The sequence below is a fragment of the Gymnoscopelus braueri genome (assembly GCF_963280865.1).
Source record: "Gymnoscopelus braueri genome assembly, chromosome: 13".
NCBI lineage: Eukaryota > Metazoa > Chordata > Actinopteri > Myctophiformes > Myctophidae > Gymnoscopelus > Gymnoscopelus braueri.
In genome coordinates, this window is record NC_137615.1 from 51,974,311 (window position 1) to 51,983,399 (window position 9,089).

The window sequence follows — 9,089 nt, forward strand, 5'->3', positions numbered from 1 at the left end:
CTATGCGATACTATGCGCAACACTTTTAATCAAGCCCTTAATTAACAGTCATTATTTAACTGAAATATAATGCTAGTGAGCAGAGCGTTTTTGAGTGTTTGAGTGTTTTTTGCGAATTTCTCTTACTTCATCCAGCCCTCTATATTAAACTCATGTTAACTGATGAGTGAGCAGACACATGCTATTATATGGGCACATTTCCTAACAACGATGGCGCAACCAGGCCACTTCTTGAGATTCCAGTTCCCTTTTCTGTGGAAGTTCCAGTAACTGCTGTCAACAACATTGAAGTGTCATCTTAGGTCATTGTCTCTTCTTGGCTATGGTGGAGTCTCATGTCTCATGTCATTTTCTGGCTCAAACCTTCATCATTCATGTAAAAAGCAGGGGGTCAAGTGTATATCTGCTTGTGGCAAGTGTAATGGAGAAAGCAAGAACATCAACCAGGCAGACGAGAAAAGGAGTGAGGAAGATGAGGAGTTGGCTGAGTAAGACTGACACCAGGTTTCATCAATACAGCACATTTCTTTACATTTTTCCTGCGATATGTAATAAAATATGTTCTTTTGGAAAATGAGTTGTTTTTTTTACTCAAAACTAATGGTTGGAATAGATTCAGCACCCCTGAAAACCCCTAGTTAGACACCTCACAAGTTAATTTTAGACTTTTCCTTCTTTTCACCCAAGCCCTCGGGGCTCCTTAAGTCTAGCCTGGTAAACCCCCCTCCCTCCGGAAATCTCATTTGCATTTGATTTCAGGAAGGAGTCTGGTCTACAGGCCTGTATGGGCAATTTAGGAGCTGGGCTGGATTAGTACAGTTGACTGACAACCCCTTCAGCCAATCAGCAGTCCGTTCCCCTTCAGCCAATCAGCAGCTCATTTTCCCCATCCCCAGCCAAGTATGACGCTAGGTTGCTTTATTCTGATACATACGTGTCACTGCCTGCCCCGGCCGGTTCTCTGAAATTGTATTTTTAAATAGGCTCTGTCATGATTAATTGACCACATATATGAAGTTAAACAACTAAATTCTATCCAAACAATATCTTATATTATGTAAATAATATGTAAATAAAAATATCACACACAGAAAAGATGGCTGCCGCTCGTTTTTGGTCCGGTGCACTCAGGTTGGACTCGGTTCCATTCGGTTTCACTCGAACTCGCCACCTGATTGGCCAACCTTCGCTGTCAATCACAGACCATTGAGAGAATGGAGAGTTCATGTTATGAACTCCGGAGAAACGCCCAGACAGGCCTGTAGGCCAGACTCACTTCTGAAAACAAATGGAAACGAGTTTTCCGGAGGGTTTACCAGGCTACCTTAAGTCCCCACATGCAGACAGTGTATCCCACTGAGCATGTGCACAGTAGGTGTACACTCTTATCAAGTGTTTAGCAATATGTTCTTAATTTATTTGTCAGAATAGAATCAATTCAACAACTCCCCAATCCCTACCATTGATTATACACTGTGCTGTACATTACAGCTTAACAATAAGCAATATACCAATATTATATGGCCAGGGAGACATTTTTACTCAAAAATAATGGTTGGAATGGATTCAGCACCCCTGAAAACCCCTAGTTAGACACCTCACAAGTTAATTTTAGACTTTAATTTTTTTGTTGATATTTTTAAACCCAAGCCCTCTGGGCTCCTTAACTTTGATTGGCTCGCCAGGATTTTCCACAAGGATTTGGGTTTGCATTATTTGAGAGATGATTCTAGACACCTATAAGAACACATTGGTGAAGAAAGCTATAATTAGTAGTAAATGTTTTCACAGATGGTCCAAACATCTTGCTAAAATTCCCTAACTATAGGGGTTGGTTCCATTGTCATACTGTGTATTCAATTCAAGTATTCATTATTCAATTCATTAAGTAAGGACTGAACCAGAAACCACAAATATTTATATTGTGTACATGGTTATAATGTTTCAGGTTTCAGGATTTTCTCCAATGGGAATACATTATATTAATGTTTGTTTAAGTTTGTATTTCTCACATTTTGTCTTCATTCATCCTTCTATCTCGGTGTCATTCTCTCTCTTTCTCTCAGGTGGCTAATGATCGCCATCTAGTGGAGTCTGTCAACATAAAACTACTGTAAAGAACACTTCAAATGGTACATTCATGACAGCAGAATGACCAAAACAAAATACACTGTAGATATTCATTGTAGCCATTTAAGTTTTGAGTGAAATCAAAGAGTTCAGTCTATAGGCACAGATCCCAGTGGGTAGGGGGTTTGGAGGGGATGAGGCCAAACAAAACTAGAACATGTATTGTTAAATGTATGTTAATTAACAGAAATGTCCATAGAACTTTACTCTTAGACAGTTGTATAAAAAACTAACAAAAATAACATGACTATCTGGTTAACACAAAATGAAATACTGCTCTACGATCGAATATTATCTGATCCTATTTATATTTGGTAAAGATTGAGCTATGTCCACTATTTACACAAACAATATAGTTTTTCCTGACTTTGTCTTCACTTTTTTTCACATCAATTATTTCTGAACATTAAACTGAATAAATGAAATATAAATCATATCACACATGCACATCTTACAATCTTAGAAGATCAAACCAAGACATTGAAATCTAGTGTCATATTCTTCTGACCGAGTACATGACAGGTATCAGATGACAGGTACCCTATGACAAACACATACACATGTGTTGTGACACATTTTGAGCCCATAGATCGGCTATTTTCTGGTATTAGATATTTAGTGCAGCCCATGAGAATTTGGGAAAAACTAAGTATAAGATTTAAGTGGTTAAGATAATTGGAAGTAAATGTTATCATTGTTGAACTTTGATGTGATGCCATTGCAAGCTGTACGATTTATACACAACAATACATGTGTACAGGACATTGAAGAGATTATAAATGATTCAATCTTGTCATTGAAGGATAGTTTTTATACTGATATAGAAAATCACACTTGAAAACTTGAGAAGAAACCCTGACCACAGAACATTTGTTTTCTCTACAGCACTGTTTGGAAACTCACTGATCACTGAGTTGAAGTTGGATGTGAATTAATTGGTGAGTATTTGTTATTTAAAGATTTTGTATAAAACAAAGGAAATGACAGAGAAAAACTTCTTGAATGTTCGGAGAACAACTTCTTGAATGTTCAGAGAACAACTTCTTGAATATTCCCTGTGCACTATACAGGTGATAAATGATCACCATCTATTGGAATATCTTTCTCAACATTAAACACATCACATGGTATGACAGCAGAATGATCAAATCAAGCTAACTGAAGGACAGTGTTGAGCTGTTGAAATACGAAGAAAGACTGTAGCCATTTAGCATGTTTTGTGTAAATTCAAAGTTCAGTCTGGCTTACACATTATATACATTATACTCAATCACCATCACTTCAAAAACTTGTTCCTGAAAAAAGTCATGTTCATTGAAATGATAAATTGCGAAAACTAAATCAACATTATGGATTGTTTTGATACTCTGTGTAAGATGTTTCAACTATTAGGTGTAATATATATGATTTATAGAACTTTTAAAATATAACATTCCATAGATATTTACTCTTACTCAGTTTTACAAACATGATCATCAGGCGAACACAAAATGAAATGCTGCTCTGCAGAATATTATGTGTTCAGATTTATATTTTGTATTGAGCTCTAATACCTTTTTACACAAACAGCTTTTTTTTACTCCTGGAATTGAATTAATGAAATATAAATCATATCACCCATATGCACATAAGCATGACAATATTAGAAGATCAAACATGACAGGTGTCAGCTAATTATTTGTGTGTGCGCGCACGCACACACACACACACACACACACACACACACACACACACACACACACACACACACACACACACACACACACACACACACACACACACACACAATATAAAAAGTTCTGTAAGGTACCATCATTATAATGTTTGATGTACAGTATCATACAGTAATGATTAACAACTCTTAATTAATTAACTTTTTATAATTAACCCATTAACCACTTTGACTCTATCCCTATTCAGGAGGGAACATTCACCGAAAAGAGCCGATCTACAAGCACGCAAAGCGTTGCGTTGCGATGCATTGTGAGCTTGTAGATCGGCTATTTTCAGCAAAGATATTTAGTGTAGACCATGCGAATAATGTTCAACTAAATATACGTTTTAAGTGGTAAGATACAAGGTAAGATAACTTACCGCTAAGGTAAATGTTATCATTGCTACACTTTGCTGTGATGCAATTGTAAGATGTATACACAACAATACAGGTTTATAGAACTGTTAGGGGAATATAAAGTGCTTAATCTGGTCATTCATTGAACAATACTTTTGTTTTCTCTACAGCACTGTTTGGAGACTCTCTGATCAGTGAGTTGAATGTGGATGTGAACTGGTGAGTCGTGTTATTTAAAGACACTTTGCAAACCAAAGGAAATGGCAGATTTAACTTTCCTCGAGCGTTAACTGCTTGAAGAAAGTCTGGGAACAAACTGAGAACAAGAACTGTCCCATTTGTAAGAGAAAATCCTCAAAGGATCTAGGTATTGACTTTAGACTGAAGGAACTAGCTGACTCTTATGCTGAGAGACAGAAGGCTGAGTCAGGTGAGGAGGACGTCAAGGTGTTGTGTAGTGAACATCCAGAGGAGCCTAAACAGTTATGTGAGGAAGAACAGAGAGCTGTGTGTCATATCTGTGACTTTCCTCACCACAGTGGTCACACACGGCTTCCTATAGAACACGCAGTCAATAACCTGAAGGACCAACTGAAGCCTGACCTCAAGTCTCTACAGGTCAAGAGGAGCAAATACAAAAATGTTGAACAGACATACAGTGAAGTGGTTCAACATAACAAGATGCAGGTGGTTACCACAGAGAGGCAGATCAGAGCAGAGTTTGAAAAGATCCACCAGTTCCTGAGAGAGGAAGAGAAGGGCAGACTGGCAGCTCTGAGGGAGGAAGAGGAGCAGAAGGGGACGAGTGTCAGCAGAGAGATGAAGATCATTCAGGATCAGGATCTCCTCTCTCTCAGAAAGCATCTCTGCTGTAGAACAAGAGCTGCAGAAACCCAGTGTGTCATTTCTCAGCAGTTATAAACACACTCAGACCAGTGCCAGAGTCCAGTGTAAACTGTCAGAACCACAGCTGGTCTCTGGAGCTCTGATAGATGTGGCCAAACACCTGGAAAACCTGACCTTCAGAGTGTGGGAGAAGATGAAGGAGAAGGTCAAGTTCACTCCTGTCATTCTGGACCCAAACACAGCAGCCCACTGGCTCTGTCTGTCTGAAGACCTGACCAGTGTGAGACGTACAGACACATGGCAGCAGCTTCCTGACAACCCAGAGAGGAACACAAGGTATCCCACTGTTCTGGGTTCAGAGGGTTTCAGTTCAGGAAAACATAGCTGGGAGGTCGAGGTTGGAGAGCATCCTGACTGGACTATAGGTTTGGCTAAAGAGTCTGTTGACAGGAAGGGAGAGATACAGGCCACACCAAAATATGGATTCTGGTGTTTATTACAGAGAAGTGGGAAGTACATTAATGGACATGGAGAAACCCTCCCATTGAAGAGGAATCCTCAGAGGATCAGAGTCCAGCTGGACTATGACAGGGGGGAGGTGTCTTTCTACGACCCTGAAGACATGACTCACATCACTTATAAAGACACTTTCACTGAGAAACTATATCCATTTATATCTGTTGGAAATACAGGTGATAACACAACTACTGATATCAAAGTCTGCCAAGAAGAGCCATCTGGGAGGAAGCGTTGTGTACAGTGATATGTCTGTGCGTGTGTGTGTGTGTGTGTGTGTGTGTGTGTGCGTGCGTGCGTGCGTGCGTGCGTGCGTGCGTGCGTGCGTGCGTGCGTGCGTGCGTGCGTGCGTGCGTGCGTGCGTGCGTGCGTGCGTGCGTGCGTGCGTGCGTGCGTGCGTGCGTGCGTGCGTGCGTGCGTGCGTGCGTGCGTTTGTGTCTGTGTGTGTGTGGGGGGGGGAGGGATTCTGGGGATGGACATTCAGAGGAAATAGCCAAGCTTGCTTGTACATCGGCTATTTGGTGTAAATGGACAAAAGGAGGGGATGTCATACAGACCTCTGGGAGACTCCAGTCAACTAAGAATATAGATTTTACGTAGAGAGGATCAGTGGAGCAACACTCTCATTAGTGCAGGAGACTAATGACACAGTGGCAGGTTATTATGTTATTAAGACTACTTTATCGAAGTTCATTCATCATCATCATCATCAGTCGTCTATGATCAAATCATCTTCATATCCACTCTTCTCACTGTTTACCAGCACTAACACCTGGACTGGATTCTCACACTGACTGGACTGGACTGGACTGGACTGACTGACTGACTAAGCCAATCTACAAGCTCACAACGGGTCACGATGTGTCGCATTGTGAACTTGTAGATCAGCTATTTTCGCCGTGTTTGAAAATCAGGCTTAGCAGGTTTTTCAGATGTTCTTGTTTCAGAAACATGTTGTGACGGAGGGCACGGTGGCTCAGTCGGTAGCGCTGTCGCCTCACAGCTAGAAGGTCCTTGGGTTCGATTCCCGCCGGGGACGCTGTGGGCGCTGGGGGCGTGTCTTCTCCTCCGCGCCATCAGCGCCCATACCCTAGGTGGGGTTGGCGAAAGGGCCTACTCTGTGTGGAATTTGCATGTTCTCCCCGTGTCTCTCAGGGTAGTTAATACCCTCACAAAACATGTAGTAATCCTGGTCACTATACCGCCTCCCCCATGACAGCCGGGGCGCCTGATGGAGGGGAAGGAATAACGTGTTCCTTCCACGCGCTACGTCCAACCAGGGAAACTCTCCCCTGTCAGGTGACAAGAAGGTCAGTTGGCTCTCATGCATTGAAGGAGGCATGAGCTCGGCCCTGGCCTCCCTAGGCTGGTGAGGGGAGTGTAGCGCCCAGGATCACTTAGAAAAAAATTGGCACTGGGTGAAAAATAAGGGTTACAAAATCGTGGGATAAAAAAAAAAAAAAAAAGAAAAAAAAGCATGTTGTGACAGAAGTTAGTGTGATTGTCTTTCCTGCATGTTTCTGGAGTGAAATGGATCAAATCCATATGTAGAGTTTTAATGTTGACATTTCATTCATCTTATGTCTTATATGCATTTAATATCAACTAGTGATACACTTTGATTCATCATATGTTTTATATGCATTTAATATTAACTACTAATACACTTTTATTTGTTTTATGGTTTATATATTTTAATATAAGGTAATCCTAGATTCTAGATTGTTCATCTTGTCCAGCTTTGTGTTCAAAATTAAATATATAGATTCAATTGGAATTTGTATTCAAATAATTATTAAAAGTAATATAAAATATTATAAATCAATATTGTTAATCAGATTCAGGAGGTGAGAATATCATGTCCGTTGTTGTACTTATCAGGATGAGTGGATGTGTTATTATTAGAAATATTTAACAAAGATGTAGGTAAATGTTCAACATCACTTTCATATTTATGATATAACAAACAAACGTTTTTCATCTAAGTGAGTTAATCACATTTAATTTGTAATATTCCTGGCTTGTGTGGTTTTGTATTATGTTGTACATTACATGTGGTTTGTACAGTGGAGACTATATATAAGATTATTTGTTATCAGGCTTGGATTACATTAGTTTTTTACATCTTTGTGATTGAATAGACCACTTTGACAAAATAACTTGATCTGAAAAAATATCTAAAATGAAATAAAGCCTGACACACATGGATAATATTATAGATGTCATTGATTCATTCTCTGAATTGTTTCCACCCAGTTCTATCCCCTACATTGAATGTAACACCAGGCATATCAGTAGGTGGACATCTGTGATCATCTCTATGGTGAGACTAATGACTTTATGGAGAATAACCACTTGAACTCTCAATTCTCCTCTTCGCCCAAAATAGCAGATCTGCAAGCTCCCAACGCGTCACGTTGTGACGTGCTGGGAGCTTGTAGATCTGCTATTTTTGGCAAATGCTCCTCCAAGAATAGGCATGCTGGGGTTTGAGTCAGCATGTTTATGTTCACGGTGGTTTGGTACATCATTTGAACATAATGTACAGCTGAACATCTCTATAGTGAGTCATCACTGCATCAAGTTTATAGAGTTAATACGGAATTAGATCCATACAGCAATGATTGTATTATAATAGATCTGAGAGACAGTGCTGTTGCACACTGAGGTCCAGTGGTGGAAGAAGTACTCTCATTTTTTACTTAGAAGTATCAATACCACAATGCAGATATACTTTTACTTATGTTAAGTAAAATCGAGGTATTTCGAATGCATTTCAAATGTATAAAAAAAAAAAAAATAATCGCAGATCTACAAGCTCACAACACAGCACATTGTGTGCGTTGTGAGCTTGTAGATCTGCTATTTTCAAGCCAAAGTATATACAGGGCTGAAGTGGTTAATGTATGTTTTGTAATAATCAAAATCTACAAGGTAGCTACAGCAGTAACTAAAGTTTTATTGTAGAGGAGTAAAAAGTACAATATTTGCCTCTGAAATGTAATGGAAGTTTCGAAAATTGGAAATATTACAGTAAAAATACCAAAAACTTTTACTGAAGTGCAGTACTTGAGTAAATGTACTTAGTTACTTTCCACCCCTGCTGAGGTCACTAAAACCATCAGGAGACAAATGACAGTTGGAACAGCTGGACATAAAGATGATTTGATGTCAAGAAGAAACATGCTATTGATATTGATTAGGTCTTCACCAGGAAACACAATTCAAGTTGAGCAGTTGTATATATGGAGACCGATGTATAGAATGTATGTTTCCATTCAGTGCTGTGCTTCCATGTCAGGCAAGGCTATATGTAAAGCAGTGGTTCTAAAACCAGGGAGGGCAGTTAGGGGTTAAGTGTCTTGCTCAGGGGCCACCTTGACACATAATAATATGTGATAATATGGACATATCTATCATTTTACTAGTAAGGTTGTGCTGAGAAGACTGAGCTCTATATGACCTTGTACAGTATTGCACAAAGATGTGTTTGATTGTTACATTATTAAACAATGGAATAAAGTTT

General features: G+C 39.5%; 1 pseudogene across 1 annotated transcript; it reads left to right on the top strand.

The window, feature by feature from the left end:
- The first annotated feature begins 1,096 nt into the window (after positions 1-1,096).
- LOC308099685 (zinc-binding protein A33-like) lies at positions 1,097-5,823 on the top strand (annotated as a pseudogene). The gene is made up of 2 exons: positions 1,097-1,131; positions 4,486-5,823. The product of its transcript is annotated as a zinc-binding protein A33-like (transcript).
- Positions 5,824-9,089: the final 3,266 nt, after the last annotated feature.